This window comes from Erpetoichthys calabaricus, chromosome 8 (assembly GCF_900747795.2).
Source record: "Erpetoichthys calabaricus chromosome 8, fErpCal1.3, whole genome shotgun sequence".
Taxonomy (NCBI): domain Eukaryota; kingdom Metazoa; phylum Chordata; class Cladistia; order Polypteriformes; family Polypteridae; genus Erpetoichthys; species Erpetoichthys calabaricus.
Genome location: NC_041401.2, coordinates 145,637,964 through 145,653,855, shown reverse-complemented (window position 1 = coordinate 145,653,855; position 15,892 = coordinate 145,637,964). Strand labels below are relative to the sequence as shown.

At 40.4% G+C, this 15,892-nt stretch overlaps 1 protein-coding gene across 2 annotated transcripts in view; it reads right to left on the bottom strand.

Annotated features, from left to right (window-relative positions):
- igfbp2a (insulin-like growth factor binding protein 2a) overlaps positions 1–15,892 on the bottom strand; it is a 107,044-nt gene that overhangs the window by 29,532 nt on the left and 61,620 nt on the right. The window lies entirely within an intron of this gene.

Sequence of the window (15,892 nt, the reverse complement as noted above, 5' to 3'; positions counted from 1 at the left end):
TGTCGGGCAACCGGTGCGCCGTGGCGCACTGGTGCACCGTGGAATTTTCTAGGGGCGCCGCGAAAACTTTTGTAAAATATTTTAAATCTCTGTGAGCAAGGTTTTTCAACACTTACGGAAATGAAGTCTAAGAAGCGCGAGAGACTTCAAATGATCGACAAGGAAATGTGTGTCTGTCTTTCGAAAATTGATCCTCGCATCAATCTCATATGTGCTGAAAAACAATCTCAACCTTCACATTAATTAAATTTAAGATTTATCCTTTGATTCCTTTATTAATAAAATGTCTTTCAAACTTGTAAAATTAACTGTTTTTATTGGCGATTGTCCATAGATTGTGTCGTCACAACTTTATTTATGGGCAGTCCCTCAGGTGCGCCGCAAAAGAAAATTTTTGGACTTAGTGCACCGCAACTCGAAAAAGGTTGCCTTTCACAGCGAGTCTAACGGTACAAAATGTCAAAGACGAGAAGATTAGCATATAAAATTCTGTTTAAACTGGAGGTAGTAAAATATGCAAAAGAACATGAAAAAAGAGCAGCGGAGAGACATTTTGGGCCACTTCCAACTGAAGAAATGGTAAGAGAGTGGAGGAAACAGGAGGATCAACTGCAAAAACTTGATAAAACTACCGGTAAGTACACTTTTCCTGGGCATGCTGCAAAATGGCCACAGTTAGAAATGGACATGAAAGAATGGATCACACGTCACCGGAATATGGGGTTCTCAGTTTCTACAAAAATGATCATCTATGAAGCCAAACGCATTGCTGTAGAGCAGGGGTGGGCAAATTCATTCCTGGAGGGCCACAGTGGCTGCAGGTTTTTGTTCCAACCCAATTGCTTAATAAGAAGCACTTATTGCTCTAGAAAGACTTCTGCTTCATTTTAGTTATCTCCCTCATTAAGATTATGAACCTTATTACTTATTTAAGTCTTAAACAGCTGCATTCTTGGTTTTTAATTGCTTCTTATTAGCAATAAGATGCAAATGACAAAAGAAACCAGCAGTTATCCATTTTGCTTGTTACCCTTTACACCTGTATGTATTTATCATGCACTATTTGATTTAATTAAATACTTGGAAGGAAAGAGAAGAGAAAAAAGTGAAGGATTGAGAATTACCCATCCGTTTTACACTTCAAAGTATTTGGATGATATCGTTAAAATGGAAAAAAAATCTAGGATATGAGAATGACTTGACATAGCAGAGTTAAAGCACTAACAAGCCATGAAATGTAATTATTGGCAAGGATTGTTTTCTAATTAAGCAACTGGGTTGGAACAAAAACCCACAGCCACTGCGGCCCTCCAGGAATGAATTTGCCCACCCCTGCTGTAGAGAAAGACATTAAGGATTTTACTGGCTCACCATCATGGTGCTACAGATTTATGAAGAGAAACAGCCTTGCTATGCGCACCAAAACTAGAATTGCACAAAAAACGCCACAAGAATATGAATCGAAGATTCTGTCTGTTCATAAATTTGTAATTAATGCTAGGAAAAAAATGATTTTCCAATGGACCAGATTGGGAATATGGATGAAGTCCCGCTAACCTTTGATGTGCCATCTAATAAGACGGTTGACCTCAAAGGTGCCAAAACATTAACTGTGAAAACCTCAGGACGTGAGAAAACACATTACACTGCTGTGTTGTCCTACTGTGCTGACGGCACCAAATTGCCACCGATGCTAATTTTCAAAAGGAAAAACTTTCCAAAAGATGTTATTCCACGAGGAGGAGTTGTGCATGTTCATGAAAAAGGATGGATGGACGAAAATGGAATGAAAGTATGGATTGAAAAAGTGTGGTCCAAATGTCCTGGAGGGCTTCTGAAAAAATCTGCTTTATTAGTGCTTGACCAGTTCAGAGCACATATTAGTGAAACAACAAAAAACAGATTTAAAGATGTGAAGACTCATCTAGCTGTAATTCCTGGGGGTCTTACCAGCCAGTTGCAACCTCTCGACGTTTCAATCAACAAACCATTTAAACTCTTTATGACAGAAGAGTGGAACAAATGGATGGCTGCTGGGAATCATGATCTGACTCCTACTGGACGAATGAAGAGGCCCACTATCACTCAAGTTTGTGAATGGGTTAAAACATCATGGCAGTCAGTGAAGGAGGATATCATTGCACGATCATTCAAAAAAATGTGGCATTAGCAATGTCTTAGATGGAACTGAAGATAATATCATATGTGAAGATAGCGAAGAAAGTGATATAAGTGATTGTGAGCAACTGAGCTTTATAAATTCTGACACTAGTGAGTGAGTGAGTTTTTGGGGTTTCCAGAAAACTAGAAAAGTGCTTGAGCCTCTAAGTCTTTCCTCATTTGTTAATGGAAGTGAGGATGGTTCTTAACACCACTGTTGAGTTTACGCTGTTAAATATTACCATATTTTGCTATATTCTAATAAATATTTTAGTATACCGGTACTATTTGGTTCAGAATATTTTTTTCTTGTTTTCCTGCTCTAAAAACTGGGTGCGTCTTATGGTCAGGTGCGTCTTATGGTCCGAAAAATACGGTAGTTTATGCCTACATTTTGTCATTTACTACTAGAATATGAAAAATGTTTCTGTTTTAAAAATGTGTTTACACAGATTACTGTAGAAACGTAACACACATGAAATGTGTGTGTTCCAAATAATGATCTATTATTTCCACTCTAAAACTCCACTTCAATCCCAGATAATCAATCAAGGCATGAGCTGGGAGAAGTTCGTGCATGTTCTAAGCCGGTGGGAGGATGGAATAACCGGCTGCTTGCAGCATGTCTTTATCTGCACATTTAGATGACAAAAGACGCTGACGGAGAGCTGCAAACGGATTTAAGAAGCGATTTAAGGTGGGACGGATCTACGAGTTATTTCGTAGGCTCTGGTAATTCTAGTGTTAATCGATAACTAACTGCATACTGACCTCATTTCTCTTCTGAAAGAGACATGTTTGTTTGAAGTGTTTAAATAAAGTTCCTCTCTCTACAGTCTCCTGTATTTCTGTGACTCAAGCGTGAGCCGCACTAAGGCTAGCCTGCAAGTGTCAGCGCTTATCTCTGTGTGCTTACATGCAACCAGTTCAAGTGCAGTTGGCTCAGTGATTTACATCCATGGTGTCAGTTGCATTTTGTACATATTGTTCCAGTAGTTTTTTTAAATAGTTTTTACAGTTCATTAGCAGTGTGTAAATTGATCAATGTTGCAGTAATTGTGATGCTCTTTGCATGAAAAAAAAGTGTTCCATTAAAATTGCACTTTTTCTTTGTTAATTGTGATGTTTACTTAAAGTGCAGCAAAAAAGTATTTGGTGTCCAGGGATGCATTAACCCCCAAGTATGTGTCAGTTTAAGGGTTAAAGCCCCAAGATGCCATTGAAACGCCCTGCACCATCTAAGGCTTCTGGCAATGAAAAAGCGCTTGCATGAATTACAGTACATATAGTGGTAACATCTGTATTTTACATTCTAGCACTGCGGGAGACATAGCAGTTCAGTATACAGGTTTAACTTTACGTTCTCTATTTTTAGGTAATGTAATAAGCTGAGTTTGAAATTAAATTAAAGTGTTCTGGGGGCATATTTAGGGTTTAAACTATGAAAACAAGTATTTTTTTAACCACATCCAAAATTTGCGATTTTTCACAATTAGCGGGTGCTCTAGGAAGTTAACCCCCGCAAATGTTGGGGGTGTACTGTATAAATAAATGTTGTTGTTATTCTTCCCACTCTCTCTGACTCACTGATATGAGGAAACCTCCACAGATGATATGGAGGTAATATTATTTACAAATGATGCAAATAGCAAATCAACCTTGTTTTAAGTATAACTGAAAGATACCAAAATTGATTTCTTGATATCAGATGAGATCTCACTACATGTGGTGTTACAGCAGCACAGTTGACAGTGGTTAGAGCTGCTCCGTTACAATCCAGTGTGCAAGTTATGAATTTCTTGTTTAAATGACATTTGCATGGTCCCTTCCTCAAATACTTCACTTTCTTTTAAAACTTTTCAAAGAAGTATAGGGAAAATTAACTGTTAAATCTAACGTAGTCCCATATGAGTTTGTGTGTGTTATTGGCCATGCCCAGTTCAGGGTTGATTCCTGCCTTGACCCTAGTGAGTGCTGAATTGGATTAAGCACCAGTTTCAATGTCATTACTGTTTGGCATATATATTTACATTTTACAATAGGCAGCAAAGAGTAATCAGTATACTTTAAATATTTTTGTTTCATTTACACTATATAGCCAAATGGCAACTGAAATGAATAAATGTCATCTACATATTCAAATCTTACAGGAATTTAAGACCAAAATATACATGAATTCAGACATTTTTTTAACCATTTTGGTAATGTTAGAACACTAATTGTTTTTGACAGAAAATAGTCAAGGAGATACAAGAACATGTGCTACAGGACCATAAGTCTTTATGCATTTAGATTGTATATGTTAGTACAATACAAAAATAAAAAAAGAAAAAACACAAAGACGCAGGCAATAATGAACACAAAAGTAGTGGATGTTATTCAAGAAACAGTACCTCTTGGCAAATCTTTAAATGAAAATTAACCAAATCATGCCCACAGCTTAAGGTTTATCTGAAAAACAGCTGACCTTCCCTCCATTTTAGGAATCTGAGTGACCAACACAGACTGTGAACAACTTCAGTGAAAACCAAACAGGATCTGCAAGGAGCAACTGGCTAAATTATTCTCAAAAGGCATTAATACATCTTGGAATATTTTGTAATATAAAGATGCATTTTTAATAAAAACATTCACTATTTTCCTAGAAGTCAATGTGGAAGAGAAAGTTTGCACTTTTGTATGACATTAATAAAGCCAAAGCTCAAAGGATCAGGAAATTACTCTATTAATAAAAAACAATTACCCCATTTGTATACTGTACATTCTTTCCATTATAGATAATTAATAGTGTAATGTATGAAAATTTGCTGTGTGCAAAGGCAGAAATGACAAAACCAGTGTCAAGACGTAACCCAATCGATATGGACAGGAGAAGGATTACCATTAACACTAGAATTACCAGAGCCTACGAAAAAACTCGTAAATCCGTCCCACCTTAAATCGCGTCTTAGATCCGTTTGCACCTCTCCGCCAGAGTCCTTTGTCATCTAAATGTGCTGATAAACAAAAGCTACTAGCAGCCAGCTATTCCATCCCCCCACCGACTTAGAACGAATTTCTCCTAGCTCATGGCTTGCCTTGATTTGATCTTCTGGGATTGAAGTGGAGTTTTAGAGTGGAAATAATATAGTGTTATTTCGAATACACGCATTTCATGTGTGTTCCGTTTCTATAGTAGTCTGTGCAAGCACATTTTTAAAACAGAAACGTTTTTCATATTCTAATAGTAAATGACAAAATGTAGGCATAAACTATATAACGTATGAAGCCTGAAGTCCATATATCAAAGAAACACTTTCACAAAAGGTACAAATAAGAGAACACGTGCGCTTTTATTCGAAAATATAACTGCACAAAAAAATAAGCCGCGTTAGCATGCCACATTGACATTCTTACTACAACCGCCGCGGTGGCATAATGGTATCAGCTCCTGACTGGGGATCAGAGGGTGGTGAGTTCGATCCCGCATGGCTCCACTTCGAGAAATGAACTGCTCTTATTCTTACAATTTTAGAATAACAACATAAATTTGATTTCAGTCTGTAACAGCCGGTGTAACTTATGATACTGGTAAAGGTTAGGTTTTTTTTTTTTTTTTTTTTTAATTCACTTTTCATTCTCGCAGTCGCATTCAGAATCAATCCATACAACCCCATCTGACATAAAGACGCGCTATAGGTCTGCAGTGTACCACGATGCATACTACCGCCCCCCCCCCCCCCCCCAAAAGGGTTCTGACACACAAACGCTGGCGAAGCTGCCTTCTTCGTATCTCACCGTCACTTGAAATCAGCAGTTCTTAGCTGCTTATCAATCCATACAACCCCATCTGACACAGCTGTTTTCACATAAATAAAAGTGTACTTTTATTCAAGACTATAACCGAAGAATAAAGAAAGCAAGTTACAGTTGGTGGTTGATACGACAGCTTGCGTGGTGCAATGCTAAGAACTGCTGATTTCAAGTGACGGTGAGATACGAAGAAGGCAGCTTCGCCAGCGTTTGTGTGTCAGAACCCTTTTGGGGGGGGGGGGGGGCGGTAGTATGCATCGTGGTACACTGCAGACCTATAGCGCGTCTTTATGTCAGATGGGGTTGTATGGATTGATTCTGAATGCGACTGCGAGAATGAAAAGTGAATTAAAAAAAAAAAAAAAAAGCTAACCTTTACCAGTATCATAAGTTACACCGGCTGTTACAGACTGAAATCAAATTTATGTTGTTATTCTAAAATTGTAAGAATAAGAGCAGTTCATTTCTCGAAGTGGAGCCGTGCGGGATCGAACTCGCCACCCTCTGATCCCCAGTCAGGAGCTGATACCATTACGCCACCGCGGCGGTTGTAGTAAGAATGTCAATGTGGCATGCTAACGCGGCTTATTTTTTTGTGCAGTTATATTTTCTAATAAAAGCACACGTGTTCTCTTATTTGTACCTTTTGTGAAAGTGTTTCTTTGATATATGGACTTCAGGCTTCATACGTTATATAGTTTATGCCAACATTTTGTCATTTACTATTAGAATATGAAAAACGTTTCTGTTTTAAAAATGTGTTTGCACAGACTACTATAGAAACGGAACACACATGAAATGCGTGTATTCAAAATAACACTATATTATTTCCACTCTAAAACTCCACTTCAATGCCAGAAAATCAAATCAAGGCAAGCCATGAGCTAGGAGAAATTCGTTCTAAGTCGGTGGGGGGATGGAATAGCTGGCTACTAGTAAGCTTTTGTTTATCAGCACATTTAGATGACAAAGGACTCTGGCGGAGAGGTGCAAACGGATCTAAGACGCGATTTAAGGTGGGACGGATTTACGAGTTTTTTCGTAGGCTCTGGTAATTCTAGTGTTAATAGAATGGTGGTGGCTCACAATAAAAAGGAAACCACATGGGAATTGCAAAATGTGTACATTTTGAGTAAGACATTGTCGATATCTCATGTATGATCTGGAAAATACTTGTGGCTCATCCCACTTTAAATTATGGATACAATTTTGGTTTTAAAACAGGGTCTTGGGACACTTTAGTAAAGACATTGTATTGTCCAATATAAATATATAAGAGTAATTCAGAAGATTCCTTTCCATAGGTGTGTTTTTGGAAAAAAAACTTGCTCAAGTATTTTTTTCCAAGTGGAGGGTTCAAAGAACTACAGTATTTCATTGGCTGTAAAATATTAACCAAAAACATTTTTTTTTCTTTTTTAAACTTAGACATGTAGTTACTTTGATGTTGTTGGTTTTATAAGAAACTTATTATTTAACCTGCTAAAGAATTTGGCTAAAATTCAATTTGAATGTGGAAAGTGAGTTAATAAATTACAGGAAAACCTGACTAAAAAGTTTTCCTTTTAACTGCTGTACATCCATCCTTTTTCAATAGCTGTTTATCCCAGTTCAAGGTCAAGTGTGGCCAGATTTTTTTCCAAACAGCACTAGGCAGAATGAAGAAAATAAGTCTAATGTGGTATTAAACCCTTGCAAGAGCATGCTTACAAATTCATACAAGACTGATTATTGCATTAAATGGAATCAGGGCCCCTGTGGTAGGACATCAGTTAAATCTATTAGACAGGCTATTTCTGTGTACTTAGGACCCAACCCAAGAGAGCAGGAAAATGTTAATAGCCATTTTACCATGATACAAAAATTTGAAGCCCAGGTAAAAGCTGTCAATGAGTCTAGCCTGCACACATTCAAGATATTAAAAGTATGTAGGAAATTGGAAAATAAAGAATGCCGTTGTGGCCAAATATCTATCAAGCCCTATGCAGCAAGGAGTGGCAATATATTCTGTATAAGTGTGAAGCACAAGGCCTGACCCTTTGTGATGCTTATTTATTTATTTTTTTTTTCTTTTAAACTTTAAGCTTTCACCCCAAACATCTCCCGACCTGAGAATTCTGTATAAGAACTGTTAAGTCCGAGTGTCTCTCGGCATAAACTGTTATGATCCAATGTACTGTATTCGGCCTGAATAGTAGTCTGAACAGTATTCTGAACCATTAGTGGAACAAACTGAACCATTTGTTGAATCAAGCAATAGTGATGACAAAGTGAATTGGTCATCAGACGTTGACACATATAGTAAAATTGATATATACTGTACAAGCAAACTGCCTTTATACGCCTGGTGAATTTTGTCATGTGAAGGTACATGTAGGTATGTGGTAAAGAGACTAAATGATCTTGTTCAAGTGCACTGTTCACAATTCAGCAACTGTCAATGTTTGTGTCAGGGAAATATCAAAGTTGCTAAGCCTTATGGTGTGGTAGCCTACAAAAGCACAAGTGGCGCATCGATCATGTGGATCAGACGCTGACATTCTATCCTCCCATGTTCAAGCTACAGAAAACATATTACAAGAAAAGTGTGCAAAGAAACACGCTTCTGCTGTCCTGTTTACAACACTGGGCTGTGCATTGGTGACTGCTTCAAAACATAGCAAACAAAAAAGACTAGACATATACCTTTCCTGCTGTGTTTATGTTTGTTTTGTTATTTACATGTTTTTGTTACACATAACATTTTTTTCTTGCTGGAAAAAATTTAATTTTTGGTTTGTGTTTCCAGGATTAAACATAATGCTACGGAGATTAAATATTAGGATCTATTTACACAAAGAAATCTATGTACATTCATTGGTTATTTATATTGCAATACATTTGTGTAAATGACATTTGATCTTTAATCAACAGGCAAATCTAAAATGGCTCCACTTTGAGTGGGAGTGTTGTTGTGTGTGTGAGTGAATGGTCAGTTTTTAGGGCTGGTTTATTACCTTGCACCCGATGCTGCTGGGACAGAGTTCAACTCACAAACTTGTGTCCAGGGGTTTGCAATCATTTCAATAGCTTCTTTCACGTTAATTTTCATCTCCTTCTGTGTACAAGTTATGCTGACAAGAATTTTTCTCAGCATTTCCTTGCGATAATACACTTTCAGTGTGTGAATGATGCCCAAATCCAATGGCTGAAACACTACTGTGCAATTGGGTGGGAGGAACTCAACACGAACATTATCTAAATAAGGAAGCATGCTGTGGACAGCACAGTTATCAATCAGAATCAGAATCTTTCTTTTGTTCTTCATATTGTGAGGTTACTGAACTGTTTTGGGACCCCATCCCCCCCCCCCCGAACTGCATCTCGAAGCCCGATTGCTGTGCCTGTGGAAGATTGCTTGTCTGTTGCCGGGGCAACCGCAGGCTCGCAGCGCCAAGCTGATCGAGATTGCACTATGTGCACCTGTCGTTGATGCGTGATACAAGAAACATTATAAATGTAGGGAACAGTACTACTTGGCCATGGCCCGACTCTGCCTGTTCGCTGTGTCTGTGTATAGTAAAATGGTAGCTCCTGCTATAATAAATAAGCGTGCTGTTCCTGTTTCAAGTTGAATAAAGCTGGTTTTGTTAAAGTATTGAGACTCAGCCTCATGTTTTGGGGTGCAAGACAGTGACTGACACATCACAATATCCTTTTCAAGTTGTCGCAGCCAGTTTCCCAAATTGTCCTGAGTCATCTAGTCATTTCAAATGTATAGACCACAGTGCTCATGTAGAATCAATGTAAAATTGTCATCCTACTGGTCTTTGCCTTGCCGGCACTGAAGTCACTGTCACACTTTTCTTATAAAAATGTCAGTCTGTGAAGGAATTATTAGGAGTCACAGTAAATCTGCATATATTGTATCAATAGTGGGACCGGGTGGCCATTTCCCCTTTTCACTTTGCTCAGTGGCCCACCCTGTTTTGTAGCTTAATTTTTTGCTTTTTTTTGACAAATGAAAATTAACCAAATTGCATGCATACCTATATGTTACAAACTTCTTGATTAAAACATGAATTAATTATAAAACTAAACATCAAATTTCCAGTGTTACATTATCACCATAAGAGTTTATTTAATCCTTACAAAGTATTTGGAAAGCGCACTGTGAGGGATGGTCCCCAAATTCCAGCAGGGCAATATGGATATTGTAGTTTTTATAAAAAACCCTGCTGGATACCATAGGGACCACCAGGAGCCGCTGTTGGGAGGCTTCCAGAGTGTTACGTGCCCTATAACCTGGAAGTGTGTCATGATCACATGACCGGAAGGAACGACGTGCTTCCGGGTTGAAGAAAAGGACTTTTAATCTGACCCGGAAGTGATGAGGTCTTATGGGTTGTTGGGCTGGAACCACTTCTGGGTCAGGGGATATAAAAGGACTGTGGGAAAGCCCAGACACTGAGCTGAGCTGGGAGGAAGGGTGGCTAAGTGTCTGGGAGAGGAGGAGTGTGTATTATTGTTGATTAATTAGAGAATTGGTATTTGTATGAGTAGTGTGGAGTGGAGGGTGCTTAGTGCACGTATTTATAATAAAAATAATAATTGTACTTTTACCTGGTGTTTGGAGTGGTACCTGAGGGTTCAAGGGAGCGATAGCGCCCCCTACAGCTGCACTGGCATAGTCGTTAGGATACTCTGGCCGTCGGTTGGCAGAAGACCTGAAATTACATCCTTTGTGTGGACAGTGAACCATGAGAAGGTAGCGTCGAAGCACCCGGAGGTCGAAATGCCACACTATACCAAGAGCGCTGCGATAGTGAGCCTTATTGTACTTCGGACCGTGATGGGGAAGAAATCTGGAAGGAAGAATGGGAGTCGCCCAAAGGAACAGACCCTAACTGACGCCGAGCGAGTCTGGACTTACCTGACGGGCAGTGAGGAAGACAGGGCGCTGATTAAAGCCGAGCAAGCCCGAGCGGCGCGATAGCAGGAGCACTGTCGGAAATCGGACACACCGGACTGCCTAAAGGACCTTGGAACACACCATCAAAAGCCGGAGGTATGTGCCGAGAAAACGGCCATTGCGCCGGGACCTTTCTTTAGTTGTTTTGCAGAGGCCTGTCGGTGCGAATCGGACTGTGAGTCGGACACCTACCTCATACCTGGGCAAGATGGCCGCAATAGCGAGGAGTCAAGCCTATCTAGGAGTCTGCTGGAGAGACGCCTATTCATCGACAATAATCACGTGGACCATCCTGGAGCAGGCTGGGTAAACCGTAAGCAAAACACGGTGTCAGCTGACCAGGAAGAGACCTGCCTATTCGCCGAAACAGGACATGTGATCTTGCCCGAAGGATTTCGGGAAGGAGAAGGTCTACTTCAGTCCATTGATGAGGTCATTGTTTCCCTGATGGAACCAAACTCCCTGAAAGGGAAGGGGGAGGCGAGCGAAGCAGCGCCGAACATAAATAAAGACAAAGAGGAGCGGGATGTGACTGAATGGTCTGCCATTAAATTAAAAAAGGCAGATCACAGTCGGCCGGTGGCAGTCATCCGACCCTCAGAAAACTCCAATTCCCAAGAGCCTGTGCGTAACCTAACCGAGCCCATGTCAGGAGCGGACGTGCCCATTGGCTCCCGGCCAGAAGGTAAGGCAACTGACGACTGTAGCCTGCCTCAGGCCGAATTATATGACTGTGTGGGACTGCGGGATCTCGAGAAGTTGCTCGAGCCCGTGTATAGTTTCTTCCAGGGCCTGATGGAACTGAAGAAGCAAGTGGAGGAGCTGGGAGCAACAGCCGAAGCGCTGCTGAAAAGGCTGGAAGGATACCTGCGGCGATTAGGTCGAGAGGCTCCCGTTATGAATGATGCGGTAGTACAGGTGAGTGGAACCGGCACCATACAACATAAAGGGACGCAGTGTGATCCGGCCCTGCGGTTAATAAGTAGTGGGTGCCAAAGCACTGCGTACCCGACAATAGAGTACGGAACGATAACCGAGTGGTCGGGGGAAGGAACGATCGAGCCAGGGCAGCTGTATGAGGTGGCTTCTTGGAGCGATTCGGACCTCAAGACCCCAACCCGTGCTATAAGTGAGTTGACGGTGGTAACAGAAGGGGCGGGGGAAGCGCCAATCAAATCGGAGCAGTTGGAATGTACTGTCTCTCGGGGTGATGCGGCGCTAAAGAATAAAGTAAGGTCAACAGGCGTGCAGACAGCAAAGGGGCTCTCTTCTTCCAATAGAGAGACCCAAACTGTGCACAAGTCCCAGAATAAGCAGGAGATCCCAAAAATAAAACATGGGTCTCCTGACATATCAGAAAGAAGGGCTGAGAGCACCGAGGCGGCCATAAGACCTCCCTCGGTGGAGAAAAGGGCGGAGTTGACGGAGCTGCTGAGGTGTTTCCAGTCTTGCGGAGGAAGACAACCAGGAGGGCGACGACTTTGCTATGACTGTCGTCGGCCAGGCCACGTATGGCGAAGTTGTCCTCGGAGGACAGGGGATCGGAGGGACAGCCGATACACCGTACCCCCTAGGTTCTCTGGGGAGTCTAGACAGCGCAGCCAAGGCCCGACTGACGGGTCCTCTTGGAGGAAGACGTCCCTCGCGTGGCTGGCCGCTCTGCCCCAGTGGTCTTCGCTAAGGGGAGGGAACTGTGAGGGATGGCTGGCCAAATATTCCGGTCCACACCTCCAGGCCGCCAGATGGAGCCCTCCCAGCAGCATGGAAGGTCCCCAAATTCCAGCAGGGCATTATGGACATTGTAGTTTTTATAAACAACCCTGCTGGATAACATGGGGACCACCAGGAGCTGCTGTAGTGAGGCTTCCAGAGTGCTTCGTGCCCTATAACCCGGAAGTGCATCATGATCACATGACCGGAAAGAACGACGTGCTTCCGGGTTGAAGAAAAGGACTGTTGCTACCTGATCTGCAGTGCCTACCCGATTTGCGCGCGCATGCAACACAGAGACTGAGGCACATCAGTACCAGCAGTCACAAAACGGGGATGTTGTTCCGTTTTGTAAAATAACATTTATTTTCTTAAGTTACTGTTCTTTGTTGTTGGATTTTGAAAGAACCAAGACTTAATTTTAACTAAAAACAAAACTAAGGCAGGAGAGAAAAACGAAGATGTTTTTATGCAAATAATGACACCTGAGCACAGCACATTAGAAGTTCAGATATACAGAGATTATAACACAATGTCTACTGTATGTGTAATGCAGAAGAAAAAAAATGATGCTATATATAATGACAATTAAGTTGGGGTTCTTTCAAAATCCAACAAAAAACCACAGTAATTAAAAATAATATTATTAGTTGGACTTTACTCTAAGCAGACCTTTATCTATTGTGATGGTTTACTTTGGTAATAATTGATCTACAGGTGAACCAAGAAAGGAGGCAGAACAAGAAGTAAGAGTACACTTTATTAATGTTTGAACTCTGTGAGTGAACATCGTGTATCTACTGTGTTTATGTTTTTAACAGTTACAGTGAAGTAGAAGAGTCCGGTCGTGTTATGGGGCAGCAATTAAAGAAGAAGGACGGAGAGATGTGTGCTATTTTGAAGTAGCGGCTGGTCCTCCTGTCCCCTCTACTAGAATCCTCCATCTAAACCTCTGCTCTGATCTTCTGTGCCTTTGCCAAGTGATCACGAGGTATTGGTCTATTTTGGTTTTTTTTTTCTTCGGAAAACTGTCTCGGTTTCATTACACTGGCCGCCTGTCTTTGTCCCCAGCCATTTGACCAGGCAGTGTATTTATTACAAAGGACAAGGACCTCTCCATTTGCTTCTTATTTACTTTTATAATGCCTTCGATTTTCTTTGTAACTATGTTTTTGAAGAGCAAGTTGAGCTACACTTGTAAGAAAAGGTGATATAGAAATATTATTAGTGAACAAATGTTAACGGACAGGTCAGGAAAAATGTCAGTTTAAACAGAACACATTTTTAATGGAATATTGCTGGATAACAACTCTTTGACTCTGAGTAGCATCTTGTTCATAAAGCTAAAATGCATTTTTCCTTTTTTGGCAAATTTAATGATTCACTTTTACTGCGTTCAAAGCTTTGGCTAACATTTTTTTTTAAAGACCTGTAAATATATTTGTGTTGTCCTTCCCTAATAGCTTTTAAAACCTCCCCATTGTTGGCCATTTTCATTGTATTTGTGTTCTAGTTAAATGCATTTACCTTTTATACATCTTTATTATTAATGAATTTTCTACTGATACACACACACACACATTATTTATATACGTATATATATATGAAAATGTATTGTATTTCCTTTTTATTAAAAAGATATAAACATGAACTGGCTCTGTATCAATATGGGTGAATAAAACCATTCACATGAGATGAGTCTGCACACAAACAATGTGCGTTATGTTGATTAAACTTGTAAGAAAGAATATCACTGCCTTCTGTCCACATGGTGTTCATCATAAACTGAACTATTTCATGCTGTTTAAATTCTGCTCAGTTAGTGGAGAATATTTTATTTTACAGCTGTTAAATTCAGTTCAGTTTTATTATATTAATAGGTAAGTTGGTTTCTCAGCGGGTTTTACAGAGACACCTTGAAATAACATTAAAAACATATCACTAAGAACAAATGTATTACAAATATGAACTATAGCAGCGAGCACTTACTGTAAAAAAATAGATCAAATAGATTGATTCAAGTGATAACAGCTCACTTCCTTAATTTAAATCTGCGGATGATAAATTGGACTGGACTGCCAATACTGATGCTCTGTGCAAGAGAGGACAGAGCCAGCTATACTTCCTTAGAAGACTGGCGTCTATCAACATCTGCAATAAGATGCTGCAGATGTTCTATCAGACGGTTGTGGTGAGCGCCCTCTTCTACACCGTGGTGTGCTGGGGAGGCAGCATAAAGAAGAAGGATGCCTCACGCCTGGACAAACTGGTGAGGAAGGCAGGCTCTATTGTTGGCATGGAGCTGGACAGTTTGACATCTGTGGCAGAGCGAAGGGTGCTGAGCAGACTCCTGTCAATCATGGAGAATACACTGCATCCACTGAACAGGATCATCTCCAAACAGAGGAGCAGCTTCAGCGACAGACTGCTGTCACCGTCCTGCTGCACTGACAGACTGAGGAGACCGTTCATCCCCCACACTATGCGATGCTTCAATTCCACCGGGGGGAGGTAACGTTAACATTATTCAAAGTTATTGTCTGTTTTTACCTACATTTTTATTACTGTTTAATTTAATATTGTTTTTTTTTTTTGTATCAGTATGCTGCTGCTGGAGTATGTGAATTTCCCCTTGGGATTAATAAAGTATCTATCTATCTATCTATCTATCTATCTATCTATCTATCTATCTATCTATCTATCTATCTATCTATCTATCTATCTATCTATCTATCTATCTATCTAAAGTTAAACTTTTTTGTAAGATTAATAGCCATTGGAATAAATGAGGATTTGAACCGGTGGCTTTATACTCTTCATTTCTTCAGCATGTGACCTGATTGCACAACTGAGAACGAATTAAAGAATCTAAACAAGTGGACAGTCACAGTTAACACTAAGGGGAACAGTCAGCACAATGCCATGCAACACAGTGTTAATTCTTTCCTTTTTTTGAAAAAGGACCATATCTATACTAATAAAAGGCAAAGCCCTCACTGACTCACTGACTGACTGACTGACTGACTGACTGACTCACTCACTCATCACTAATTCTCCAACTTCCCGTGTAGGTAGAAGTGTGAAATTTGGCAGGCTCATTCCTTACAGCTTACTTACAAAAGTTAGGCAGTTTTTATTTCGAAATTCTATGCGTAATGGTCATAACTGGAACCTGTTTGACTGACTCATTCATCACTAATTCTCCAACTTCCCGTGTAGGTAGAAGGCTGAAATTTGGCAGGCTCATTCCTTACAGCTTACTTACAAAAGTTAGGCAGG